General features: G+C 33.5%; 1 protein-coding gene across 3 annotated transcripts in view; it reads left to right on the top strand.

Annotated features, from left to right (window-relative positions):
- LOC119070389 (probable GPI-anchored adhesin-like protein PGA55) overlaps nt 1-15255 on the top strand; it is an 89159-nt gene that overhangs the window by 5785 nt on the left and 68119 nt on the right. The window lies entirely within an intron of this gene.

Genomic DNA, 15255 nt, shown 5'->3' with positions numbered 1-15255 from the left:
TTACTGTACAGTCCTGCAATTACTGTACAGTCCTGCAATTACTGTACAGTGCTGCAATGGCTGTACAGTCCTGGAATTACTGTACAGTCCTGCAATGACTCAATAAAATGAATAAATTAATGAAGTCAATTATTTTCATCGACCACAACATGTAGCCTAAAACTGATTTTTGTGGTTACACTGCAAAAAATAAATAAATTAATTGGTTCGGAGTTTCGTGGCAAAAGTAGAAATGATTGTAAATTTATTCTTTTGGCGTCGAATGAACAAACACACGCCGGTAAAATATTTCATAAAATAAATAAAAAAATTAAATTGAACTTCACATATTTTGTATCTCACACACAAACATCCAATTATAACAAATTTTCAGTTGAACTGAATAAAAATTCAGTGGACTCATAAAATACAACCGAAAGCAAGCCATTAATAGAAAAAAGGCCATTAAGTTCCACTCGCAAACACACATGTCGAACATAAATCACCATTAATGTTTATTGGTTTTCGCCAATCCTATATGGCGTAATCTCATTCATATGGACCTTGTACCTCACATATATATGTAGAGAGAGAAAGAGACTTTCTTTTATACCTCAAACAACAAAATACCGAAAAGATAAAAGTGTAGATTCCATTCATGACCTTCATATAATCGACCATAATCTGTGTTTATCTTTAATAGAAAATCGTTTAAGGTTCACCAAACACATTTTCCAAATAAGAAAATGGGTAGAATAATGTGTATCGAACCCATCATCCCCCCATCACCCCAAGACGATTTTTATTAAGTTGTACACACATTCGAAATCGCATAACAACCAGCTATGCTCCTTCAACAATGTGGCATCATTATACATATAACATAACCAACTTGAACAACATTTTCACCTTCTCGTGATGGTTAACCCACTTTTTCACGTTATTCAAAGTTTACACCCGAGAAATCATTATGACACCACCCCAAAACTAGAACGTCTGTAGATACAGTGTGTTGTAATACACATACATCCATACATATCCTTTCGATTTTATACAGTTACAGGTTTTCGGGTACACAGTAACCATAAAGAAAAACAAGAAAATCCAGGAAAAATGCCAATCTTCTAACAACCTATAGTTAATGCTGGATCAACATCAATTTGTTGATAGGTACTACCGGTGTATGGTTCACTGGGAGTTACTATAATACAACTATTTCGTTTTATAAATGTATTTAACCCAGCGTATTTCTTTCGCATATTTAGTGTTAAGAGAAGTTTGGTGTAATGGGATGTATTGTAATGTAGAGTAACGTTTCATTTAAATGGTGAGGATTTACGATATACGAGAATGCATGTTTTCCTTTCATTTGACTTAAATAAATTTTCAGTTTGTTTATTCTGCTTTTACATTATGGAAACGGTTTCAGATGAGATTATCCTTTATGTAATAGTAGAACACTACGTTTGGGTTACAAAAACTAGTTTTGATTAAAATGGAATCCGTCGTTTCTTTCATATAGCTGCACATATAGAACTATTTACACAGAGCAAATGTTTGTGTGAGTTTCTTTCTTCTTCACAAAAAAAAGCAATTAAAACATTAATAACGCAAACAATAGTTATACGTTCCTCTCGGTCTTGTTCTTTGGCACCATGTTTAGACAAAAGACAAAACACTGTATTGTAACGACCTTCTAATGGATTTCGAGCACAATGGAATTTTCGTGAAATTAATTTACTCGCAGCACCCCATGGCAATGATTCATTACCTGATAAAACATTTACGATAGTTTACGGCGTTTCGCGAGTTTGCCTTTCGTGGGATACAATCCCTACTCGTCAAAAGTAAAAATGTTCAGTTCACCAACGAACAGGCAAGACGATCTTTTAATAGAAAGAAAAAAGAAATTGAAAGAGCTGGCTCACACTTTTGGTAATTTCATCTGTGACTCGTTCATTAAATTAATTGAAAAATTCATAGCCCCAGATGGTGCAGTTTTAAACTCTGAATAATAAATTTTAAAATTCTGAAACCAAGCGTTTGTGACGATCGTATGTATAATGTATAATACGATCCAGCTATACTTTATTACATTGTATTATGCACAAAGGATCTTCATGCATCCATAGCACTAACTTTCCACCTTCTCTTTGTTTTTTCTTGGTATAATAATTTAATTTATTTTTTCTTCGCTTGGATTGGTGAACGTTTCTACGACGGTATGAACGAAAAACTGCATGAAATTCTGCATTGTAGCAATTGATACAAGGTGTAACTATATTTTCCTTCTACTCTCAGTGACATTTATCGTGAATTTATGGTGCACAATGAATTTTTTACCATATGTCTAGCGAAAATAGTGACTGGTCTGCCTGCAAGTCAATTAGGGGTAGCACGGGTAGCATTATCCATTCTCTTCAAACGTTTTTTTTTCTACAATACATGAAATATATAATTGAAAATTTAAATAGCAGCGAACGGGAATCTAGGCTTTTTCATCTTCAACCCCCTCTGCTTTTTTCCATTTTCACATTTATATGTACATAAATTTCCGATATATTTCTGTCGAACGTTGCAAGTTGCATTTCAGATGCTGATTAAATATTTATTTTGAAGAAAAAAAAAATCGATAAATAGAATTCGTTGGCTCCCATCTTCGTCGGTATGAGTCGAAAAAATATTCTAGACTATAAAACTGTGGTCGGAAACAAACCGAAAAAACGTGGAATTGTTTTACCCGGTTCAAAGGAGAGATTCAACGTAAAGATTACACCTTTATGCTATTGCTTCAGCTGGCTCTCTGTGTAAACGTACACTTTCTTCCTACACGTGCGGTAGAATGAGAACACGCGCGGCTACACGCTTATTTATTATTATTCCAATGACTTTCAAAAAATACACAAGAAATACAAACAAATACAGGCGATTCATTTACAGCTTTCTGTCACACTCACTTATGAGAACAGAGCAAACGACCAGCCGAAACGGAAAAGTGTAACCCTTATGTTGATCCACATTGTAAATAGCATAATGGCAGTAAAGGAGATTGTGGATTCAGCTTTTTTCAACTCCCATACAAACAAAACTGTTCATATGTCTGTATTCGGATTTTCCACTAACAAGCGTGTGCGGTAACTATTTCATCCATACAAATAAGTATAAACTTAACTGAAAATGTGTCTTTATTTTTCGTGGGTTGTGTTTGATTCCATCTTTCTATTTTCCACATACATAACAAGAGTGTTGAGTAAACTTTCTATGAATTCATTCGGCTTGCTTGTCTCGGTTGCTAACACTTTCTTGCTTTTCAATTCCGAGTCATCTTACGTTTGGATTCTTTGGCCAGTTTTCTTTCGGTTATAATAGCCATGCTGGTCCATGCCACCACAGTTTGTGGGATTGAAGCTCTTCTGGATCTCTTTTCATATCTTCCATTCTACATGAAGGAGTGAGTGCAACTACTGTCTTTACGTGTCTCTTGAAGAAAGCATAGAAAACGATGTGGAAAATTTGAGTTTAGTTAAGTTTAAGCACTTTTTAGCTGAAGCAAATTGATGCCTAAATTTTACTGACGTCCACTGTAGCTTTTGCGACTGGAAATTTTCTTCGTATCGACAACAAAGACAAAAATAACAACTGTTTGCAGAAGATGTGCCGTAAGAAAACAAGTCAGTCAAAAATACTAAGATCAAAGAAATATAATAGATTTGGTAACGGTCACAATGCTATGCTTACCGTCGTAAAAGGTTAAAGAAGCCCAAACCTAGGACATAAATGCAGTACGAAGACGTATTTATTTTCTCACCTAAATTTTGTTAGTGAGCTGGTCATACTGCCGGATTCGCATGAAGGCGAGTTTTGCCGACTCTGGTATGTTGCAGATTTATCGAATTTGTCAGTGTTTTTGTCCTTTTTTATTTATTCTTTACGATTGATCATGTGAATAGACGGTTTTTGGTTATCTTTTCCTTCGAATGATTTGATGACAGCAGCAGCAATTTGATTTAATGAAATTGATTCGTTGTAAAACCAAAAGGTTTAGTCTCGATGATTGACTTGCATTGCTATGTTAAGCTTACTGAAATGTTTTGATTATTTTTAATAAATTTCTTTGAACTTTGAACTGCCTGATACTCGTCCAGCTCTGAATAAGAAATTGGCGACTGTGACTATTTCACTATCTCGGTCAAAATCGAAAAAAAATAATTAAATCCTCCCATGAATAATGCCCTGTTGTTGACCATATTAACTCGACGAAATTAATAAATAAAAATGAACGCTATCGCAGTCGTATGCATAACAAATGTAAAATACCATTGCTGTATTTTAACCCATTAAGCTGTGTACAATTACGCTAAGTACAATTAATTTATAAATATCATAATTGTTATAAATTTTAAATATTTTTCACAATTCTTTACACTCTCGAAATTCTGTATACCAGAGAACAATTCACAATCGTCATAATGATAATGAATAACAAAAATGAAATTATCTCCAAAACGTGCTACGGGTGGCTACGGTGTATTATTCCGTAATACTATATATCGTATCCTCCCAAAAAAGCGAAATGTGCTCTGTATGTTATGGAAGCACATATAAACCGGTGTTACGCTGGGTGTTGCAAAGGCATACCAATGAGTACCGAAATGCAAAATGAAATTTATATTTTAAGAGCTAAAATTGGGTCAGAGAACCTGTTAAAAGCGTGTCCCTTTTTCGTTGTATTATTTGCAAGTTGCAACACAATTGTGTGCCTGGTGCAATTTGGAATATAAAAGTTTTCAAATTTGCCTCTAATTCTAGCTTCGGCTAAATTATGTGTTGCCATTTTCATATTCCGTAGAATGGTTATGTGTATGTAGTGAAATCGTTCTGCAAAATAATTGACTGCATCCCTCAAGGTTACAAAACGGAATTGACTACATTTTCTTTCTTCTTCTTTTTTTAATAAATATTTTTGCTTAATATTTCCGGCATTGTCATTCGAACTGTATTACGAACACATGGATGCACATTGTCTCAATGGAATAAAAATAAAAATTGCGAACAAAAAAAACTTTCCAAATTTACCATTCCTTTGAATTTTAATGGAAATCATAATAAATTTACATTCGTACTTTATCTGCTGGTATCTGCCGGTTTGACTATACGAAACAAATTCAGACATTTATTCGAAGTAATTATAATCATCATGTCAACTCTTTACCATGAAAAATTTGTCGTTTTTTGTCTTCATTTTAAACACCCTTTTTTCTTCTACATCTGTGTGCGGTTGTGTGTGTGTGTGTATATGTGTTAACGAAAATTTTGTAGCAAAGTTTGCAAAGTTTAAAAAAAATGTTCTTTTGAAAAACTTTCTGTTTTTCCTACAAATATCTTGATTCGTGTGGCGTGTAGATAAATTTATGGTTTAAAATGTTGGGGGACGTTTTTCTTATGTACGCGGGTTTTATTCTACCCATTTTTCTATTAGGAAAAATCGGGTTGCTCCACTTTTGTAACGGGAAGTTGTTGGACGTGATCCCTTTGCAACCACTAAAGACAATCCTTCGTTGAAAGGTATCAGATGAAACTTTTGATAATGTGGATCAAAGTAGATTTAAGAACGTATAATAAATAGATAATGGGCCTGCATTTACTGAGGATGTAAGGTTCTTTCAAATGTTTAACGCGATGTAAAATTCAGAAGTTTTTAAATATTTTTATGCGGATGAATTCACCAGCTGGTCTGCAAACACACACGCCTTGTATGATAAACAATTAAAGCTGTGCAGTACATTTGCTACATTTATTCATGTTATGTGCGCAACTATATGAGGAAGCTACGTAGCAAAGACATTACCGACCTTGTCCTTTGATTGTTTATTACAGATGGCGTGTGTGGTTTCTAAAGCAAAATGCTGCATAAACTTATGAGTTTGTAGTCGTCGAGAATGTGTAAATATGTGTAGATAAAATCTAGTTGCTCACATGTTAGTAAATGGGGGTTTTCCACACACGATGTGATCTGGTTCGCAAAACAACCCCATTTAACTAGTTAGCAAAATAGCTATTTTTGTATTATCTCTTATGCGCAAATATTTTTGAATCAACCACTTCAATAATTGAATATTTTATTTTTTGTAATTTGCAAATGTGAATCACGACCCTCCCCGTAGAAAACCACTCAAAGTAACATAAATGCACAGTGGATAATAGTAAGTAAAGATGTTTCGCTGAAGTGTGCTCTCAATCTGAAAATGAAAAGCATGAAAAAAACTGATTTTCCTCTTCAGCATTCCCACTTCAAAATATCGTCATGGGTGTGTGTGTGTGTGTGTGTGTGTTATATGTTTACGGGTAAAGAAGTGTGCTTGATTCATGATTGAAACGTCTTCAAGACTTTTATCTATTTCATATTTTTATTGTATAAATTCGTTTTATTGAGTTTGTTATGTTACATAAAGAGGATGTTTCAAGTGCATAAGGAAAACAAACTATGTCACAAGATATTCTTCGGGCACAGCTTTTTTCTGTTGTTTATACATCCACGAAAAAAAAAGAACGAGAGAGACACGAAAAAAATATAGCTTTTGTTTCTGGCAAAATTTACTGACACACATTTTGCAGGTTTTTGTGCCAAAATTGCTTGTACTCGAATGCGATAAATCACGGAAATTTATTTTGGGAAATGTACAATTTCATGTGCTTTTTCGGTAGACTCGGTAAATAAATTCTCATTTGCTGTGAAACTGTATCATATATATGAGAATTGTTTGCTTTTTTGTTGATGAATGAGATTTTTAACTCACTCGTTCTAACCATCAACTGTTCACTTTCATTTAGAAGACATTATAAGTTTGAGTTTAGTTTTTCCGTAAGACCGAGGTTGATACTCGTTGATGAAGTGGACTGTTCATTCGGATCTGTTTCGAGTGATTTGTTATTTAAATTGTTCTTGAGTTTCAAAAAAAAAAAACAGAGTCCAAATGTCTGATTTTTGATTAGTATAGGTTTAGTAGTTCAAAATAGCAAGTTGTTGAGTTTTACGAACAGCTTGGAATGACCCGAAATTACTTTGGGAAAAGTAGTAGAGTTCCACTATATTCCCGATAATAGCAAAAGAAAAGGAAGAAGAAATCGCTGTAGCAAGTAGAGCCTAATATTTGGGAATCATATTTGAGAATTTTTGGGAATTTAGTGAATTTTTGGGAATTAATTCCCAAAAATTCCCTAAACTTCCCAAAAAATTTCTTTTCTTTGCATTTTTATAATTAAATGCTCGTAAAAGATCAGGAAAAGTTCAAAAACCCTTAAAAACTATGAACAAGCAAAAAAAAAAATTGGATTTTTTTTTGGAATTTTAGTGAACTTTTGAGAATTGGTTCCCAAATATTATGCTCTGAAGGATATAATTCTTGTCTTGTAGGTCTCTCCAAAGCCGACATTAGTACAACACTACAATAATTTAAGAGCAATCTACACTCCGACCCCCTATGAAATACATTTTTGATGATAACTTTTTATTCGAATTATTTTTGAAAAAAGTGGCCTCATCGTTTGGTGCCAGAACATATAAGGTTTCGATAGCCACTGGAATTGTCCAGATTGATGTAGTGTACTGAGAAAAAACTCAAAACTCCTAAAATTTGTGTTTTTTGTGATATTTTTTGGACTTTTGAGTTTTCTCGGCGTAGACTGCATCAATTTTGACAATAAACCGCGAGCGTTAGTCCATATTATTTTTATTTCAATGAACACATCAAAAACACACTGAAAATGTATATTGATATTGGAAAAGTGGAATTTGAAATTCTTAATTTCAGTTTAAAAAGCCGCTCCAATTTTCAAAAAATCTCGCGCTTGAAAAAAAAAACAATTTCGTGACTTAACAAATTGGGATGTTTTATTTGTTGACAGTTTGTTTTAATTGTGATAACCGAGATAAGCAAAAAACCAACACTAACCAACAAAATATTCCTATCAGCTGACAGATACCTAATATCACATTTCGATTCTTTAGAGTTTCCGTACGTGAGTTCATCATGGCAGTGATTTTTTTAATTAATTTCTATAAAAAAATAGAAAAAGTTTTTATAACAAAACTAAACTTTTATTAAAAAAGGCTCGCGGCTTATTCTGGTGGCTATCGAAACTTTATATGTTGTGGCACCTAACGATGAAACCACTTTTTTCAAAAAAATATTCTAATAAGAAGTTATCATCGAAAATGTTTTTCATAGAAGGTCGGAGTGTAGACTGCTCTTAAAATAATTATTTTTGAGTTATAGCCGCAAAAAGGTTTTCGGTACCCTCTGACATGCTTTCACCTTTGAACACTTTAACCGAAAATTTAAAAAAATGTTCGAAAAAATGAAAGATACGATTCTCTAGAATTGAAGACGAATCTATCACTCCTTAAAATCGGAGAACCTCTATCACCATCACCTCCAGTTTTGGCGATATATTATATTCAATATGTTCTGAAATATTTGTTGTTTTTTTGGGAATTTTTGGGAATTTAGGAAATTTTTGGGAATTTTTGAGAATTTTAGGGAATTTAGAGAATTAATTTCCAAATATTAGGCTCTGGTAGCAAGACAGGCAAAGCATTTTCTTCATACCTCATCTCTTTGATATATAAACTAGGCCTCACCACTTGGGTACTACCCAATGGGTAGGTCAGGTATTGTCTGAAAATTGTTTCAATAGATTTTTGAATTAAAAAAAATATTTTTGATCGCGAAGGGACCGCAAACCATGAGTTCTTTCCATTCGCTCCACATACTCAAGATACTCTCTTTACATTCATTCTATTTTCTTTTCCCTTATAGTTTAAGGCGTAAACTAAACATGGGGATAATAAACGTATAAACGTAGGTTTTTTTTCCACTAAAAAGCAATAAAATGATAGGGAATGTTCTCTAATTATGAGAAAAAAACTGCTTTCTGAAAGTTTCAGATCCGACACACGATATTGTTCTTAATTTATGCTAAAAAGCTGTCTAGCGAATTCGATTCCAGAATTTGCTTCCAGCTTGTATTGCCAATTTCTTTTTTTCTTTTTCTAAAACAGGGAAAAATATTCATAAAAAAAACTCCCATCTGCTTCAATATTACCCATGTACGTACTCAACCTCAAGAATTGCATTTTTTGTCGATTGAAAGAAAAAAATTGCAAATTCGGTGAAGAGTTGCTCAAGTTATCATGGTAACAAGAGAAAACGTCTGTGCAGAATTTTTCCCATGTCATTGTTCCACAAACTCTCAAGGATTTCATTCTTTGTCGATTAAAACAAAAATTTTGAAAATTGGATGAGAATTACTCAAGTTACCGTGGATCTCTCTATTTTTAACATTTTTACCAATGTAAAGAAAATATCCAAATATCGTAGTTAACGGACATTTCAAGTGACTTTCAGTCTAGGAAATTATGTAAAGTCGTCGAAATCAAATTTATCTTCGTTCAATGCGATGGCATGGAGAGGTCTACGATGCAATCTCCCGAGATATCACGAAGAGAAATGAATCTTCATCTGCCCTGAATTTTCCACATACCTCATCTGTTTGATACATAAATTGTGGAAAGTCGTTGAAATGATATTCATCTTCATTCAATGCGATTTCAATAGAAGGTCTACCGAGCAGACTTCTGAGTCATCTCAATGCATCATAAAGCAATGACAATAAAGAATTTATCTCAGACCTATCATCATAAACTTTATACAAATATTAAAGCGTATAATAATCGACCGTTTATCTTTAATTCGTGTCACTTATTATAGTCCGATAAAGTAACGAGAGAAATTACATTTAATTTGTTATACGGGGTAAAAATACAAGCGGTTAATCATTCATCAGACTGTGTTCATAATAATTCTTTTTTTTACGATGCTCTAAACGAAAATATACAAGAGGATAATCAAAACAAAATATTGATTTTTATATGCTTACGTCTATATTATGTGGCTGGGATTCTTAACAAACATATACATAATATATAAATAAATGTTCCATTTTCCGAACACCATACACACACACAGGGTATTCCTTTCGGAGAGGAGTTGGGTAAAAATCGGTCTTATTTTTCAGTTTAACAGAGAAAGTTGTAACACTACCTCCTTTTGAATTACAACCGAAAAATATTTGCTTAAACAAATTGCTTTCTATTGAGACGAAAACTTTCGCTACGAAATTATTTACAAAAATTATTATCCTGCTAGTGGAGTGGGTGTGGGTATTCTATCCTTTAAACACCGAATTCTGAACTGGGGAAGGTATAAGTCATTTTTGTGTGTATATGATTTCGTACATCCCGGAAATTCCGATATTTATGCATACTATCGCTGTTGTTCGGTGATATAAGGTTGCAATTTTCTAATCACACTTGAAGGATAGTGTGGGTGGTAGAAAGTTTATACCTTTTCATCATAAATGACAGAGTTGAGTGATAATTTAATTACTGATTTCTGTTCGTGCACCCTGTTCAAAACAGTAACAGTATCAAGAGAACACATATTTGTATACGGAAAAAAGACTAAATTTAGTGTTTCGGTACGGATGGTATTTTTTTCATATTCATTTTTATCTCTCTTTTTCTCTCTCTCTCGTTTCTCAACTTAATTGATTCAGTAGACTAGTCTACTTGAAATAGAGAATAGAAACATTAATAGAGGAAAAACCCTGTTCGGTACAGAAGAGAGAATAACTCAAACATAAATTTTAAATTAAGATTAATTGTTAATATAAATTATACCTTTTATATCCTTTTGATAAATTACAGTTTGATTACAGTCGTACTAATGCGAAACGGTTTATAGGTTTGGTTGAGGCTCCATTTATTGTAATTTCATTATCAAATGGCATTTCACATAAAACGGAAATGGCCTTAAATAGTAGTACGGAATCATAATTAATTCGTTTTAGTTATTTAATTTTTAATTGAAAATAAAACATTTTTCCTTTCGCCTCTTCTACTTAAATACATTTTTTTAAATGGTTGAAAAGCGTCTGTTCGGCAATATGTAATTTAACTTGCCGCACTTCACATTTTGTATACCACTCAAAAAAGAAGAGACCAAAATACTTTGAATGACATTTGATAAGGGCTTTCGTTGTTCCTCTGCGAGGGGTACAGTACTCTTCAAAATCATATCAAAACAATCGAGAAATCCATATATGGGATCAGGTCATAAAAATCGTTGTTCTTAGCTTCACACAAAATCAAGAAATTATGACACACCGGTTCGGGTAGTCTTTCACCCCTCGGTTGTGTAGTGACATGAAGTTCATGGTAGATTTGATGCCAAAACCATTAAAAAATTTCAACAATTTTTCATCTTCCACAGTTTTGGATGATACCTTGACGGTAACCGTCAGACGGTTTTAATATGTGTCTCTGGAAGTTGTTTGAATTATTAGGAGGATCAAATGAACGACGGCCACTTTTTTATACGACAAGCCTCATGCACCCTACGAAGGTGTAAAATGGCTTTTCTACAATTTCAGACACATTTTCAATATTGTTCTATGTATTTTGTAGTTTTTGGGCACATTGGCTCGTTTATTACTCGGAAACTAAATTACCCTTTCGTGTGTTTGACTTTCTTGCCTAAGCAAATTTAATCTCAAAGCGAAAAGGTAGCTTTCGTTATTGGTATGTAAATATTTCTGATATTATCAGCGTGATACAGAATTTCCTTCATTCAAAAGACAGTATATCTTGCTTTCGTTCTCATGATCATCAAATAGTTTCCATATTTATTGCAAAAAATGACCTGAGGTCATGTAAATTGGTCTAACCGTTTACCGTTCACTTTTTTGAATTTTTCCGACGTAACTACCAAGTTTGTTTTCCAAATCCGATTCAACACGCCCAACCAGCCACTCCAATCAACCCTCGTATTGTTCTGAAGTGAAAAAAATAATAATTTCTGATCAAACAATAAAAAAAACAGCAACAACAACAAGGTGATTAGACATAGACACGGCAGGTGAGACCCATACGATATATTTTAATACTTTTACACATACTGTACAATAGCTGCATATAAAAACGAAAATTTAAGCGAAACTTATTTTATGTAAAAACATAAAAAATCACGCCAGAAGTACTCGGTAATTAAATCCTTTCGCGTCCTTGAAACGCGTCCTTTAAACGCGTCATCAGTCTTGGTAAAATAAGTCGAAAAGGACAGGGTTAAAATTAAGATAAATGGGTATCATAAGACGGTGAAGTAGTAAGACCCAGAACATCGTACAAGCCTTGTAAAACGAAAAATGTGTTAATCCAATTTCATCATATTTCAAAAGCTAATTTCTACTGGTACATTCAGGTGGCATGTGAAAATAAAAGAAAAACACGAATCTACAGTAACGTGTATATAATAAGTATATGTAGTGAAATTCGAGTCGTTCGTTTTACAAATGAGAAATTTCCTCGTACTTGTAGGTGTTATGTGCTGAACGAAACGATGGATGAAAAAAAAAAAATGTTGAGAATTTCCATTGATTAATTAACTCGCATCAAAGATAATAAAAAACGAGGAAACGAGAACTAAATAGCTTCCGGAAAATGTAGGAAAGGTTTTATTTTCGTATTTCTTTTTATTGGTTGGTTGGATTACTTCTTAATTGGAATACTTTTTCTGTTCGCACAGAAAAATATGATGTGATTAGGGATTCCGTCAATGGGCGACGACGGGTTGTTCAGTGTTTTTCTTTGGTTTTACATATATATATATGAAGGGAAAAAACAGACAGTTTTGTTGGTGTTTATGATAAAGATTCACTTCACAGAAATTCGATTACAGTTATACAGTTAAAGTCAACCAAATTTGTGTGTAAAGTACATAGTGTTTGTAGGAGCATATAGTAGACCCACTGGTAAAACAGCTGCAGCAAGGTTGTTTTACCAGATGGCCGAGTCATACAAATACACAGCTTCTTCAGTTATACTACTGCCATGAGTGCGTACGACTCTTAATAGTACATTAAACTCGTCAAAATAAAAAGACTCTTCTTCGTCCGATCATATTACTAGGGTCTGCTGTAACTTGCTAACAAATAGTGATCATGGCCCTACGTTAGTGAAGGGCCGTGACGCAAGTCCGTTCACACTGAAAAATTTGACAAATTTTTTTTTCCGCAGGACTGAGGAACATATATACACGAACTTTTTGACTTTTCCCCCTTTGCTCCTACTACCCCCAAAGTATTTTATTCATAATCTGTGCGTCTATACGAGTTCAACGAGCTATCACACGCCTCATAAGGTTAAGATTTGGCCAAGATATTATATTTCAAAACTTGGAAATTTGTAGAAATTTGTATGAAGAAATGGATTTTCATGCATTTTGAAATTGATGAATTTTACCAACCTTTGTTACTTTGTTACTTTGTTACGGCGAAACTTTTTAATTTACCGGTGGATTTGGCTGAAATTTTCAGGGTATGTTAAGGACGTAATTCTAAGAAACTAATTTGAAGGAATTTTTATAAAAGCTTATAATTTCGGAGCTATGAGCGTTTTAAGGTATTGAGCTATGGGGCCTATAACTCAGAAAATATGGCAGATAGAAAGTTCGTTTAAAAGACAAATTTATAGAGTTTCAGATTTCAGTCGACACGTGTTTCATGGTTTTCCAAAAAAGTCGTCTATTTGGAAGCTATGAGCGTTTTAAGTGTGAGCTATGTCAGCCATAACTCGGAAAATACTGCAGATAGAAACCTCGTGTAAAAGACAAAGTTATAGAGTTTTAGATTCTAGTCGATACGTGTTTCATGGTTTTCCTAAAAAGTCGTCTATTTGGGAGCTATGAGCGTTTTAAGTGCGAGCTATGTCAGCCATAACTCGGAAAATACGGCAGATAGAAACCTCGTGTAAAAGACAAAGTTATAGAGTTTTAGATTCTAGTCGATACGTGTTTCATGGTTTTCTTAAAAAGTCGCGTATTTGGGATCTATGATATTTTCGTTCAAACTGCACAATATGATTGTCTATTATCTGCGACCAAATTCTAAAAAAGCACAACTTACAAAAGAGCTGATATCGCCCAAAACCACTTACAGTGGAGGTGTGACGCAAGTCCTGTTATCCACTTACAAAAGAACTGATATCGGTGTAGGTGACGCTTACAGGTTCGACACGCAAAAAGGTATGCGTCACAAATGGCAGCTGATGAGGGAAGTACGCGAAAGTTTTATCAACAAAAATTTACCAGAAAAATTTTAGGAAGAAAATTATAATAAAAAAGTTTGCGTCACAAGTGGCAGATGTTGAGGAATGAAAATTTTGAAAATTGTGAAATATATTCCTTTAAAAAATGGAATTCAAACAGAAGAAAGCCGAATCATCTGCCACTTTTTGACGCAAACTTTTTTATTATAATTTTCTTCCTAAAATTTTTCTGGTAAATTTTTGTTGATAAAACTTTCGCGTACTTTCCTCATCAGCTGCCATTTGTGACGCATACCTTTTTGCGTGTCGAACCTGTAAGCGTCACCTACACCGATATCAGTTCTTTTGTAAGTGGATAACAGGACTTGCGTCACACCTCCACTGTAAGTGGTTTTGGGCGATATAAAAATAGCTGAAGTAAACACAAATTTTACTGACTTCAACTGTATATGACGAATAACACGCCAAAGTGGAATCGAAAATTTTCGTTGACGTTTCAGAAAAGCTATACAAATTTGTTGTTTATGCCTACACTTTTCTATTGTTCTTATGATATTTAGACAACTAATATTTTTTAGTAGGTGAGATCGGACAACAAATTTCATTAATTTTCTGCCAACTATTATAAATCGGTCCAACTTCAAATAAAATCAATTCTTTAAGACCTTAAAATGTCTGATATCACTAAATGATCAACAAATAATTTCCTTTATTTTTGTGTCAAAGCTGGAAAACCGTGTGTTGGAACGAATGTTTTCAATCATATGTTCAAATTGTTGACAGTGTACTTGGTTTACTTGGTTAACGTATAAAGAATACTTACATATCAAATAGTTACCAGAAGTGATTAAGAGCAAAAAGCTTTGATGAAAAGTTGTGTGATGAAAATTCCAAACTTTCATTTCTAACATGTACACACTTTGCATCGTTAAAATATTTTTTTTTCTTCCACAAAAAAGATATGAAAAGGCTATTCGTGCAATGTGCGAATAGTCAAATAAAGACCAGCCATTAGTAATGACACTTTGTGCGAATAGTCTTTATTTGACTATTCGCCGATTCGCACAAAGTGTTTATTATTTATAAAGCCAGCATTGACTTAACACATGAAT

This window comes from Bradysia coprophila, assembly GCF_014529535.1.
Source record: "Bradysia coprophila strain Holo2 chromosome X unlocalized genomic scaffold, BU_Bcop_v1 contig_79, whole genome shotgun sequence".
Lineage (NCBI taxonomy): Eukaryota > Metazoa > Arthropoda > Insecta > Diptera > Sciaridae > Bradysia > Bradysia coprophila.
Note: the sequence above shows the minus strand (reverse complement) of the source record. Positions and strands in the feature narration are given on the sequence as shown.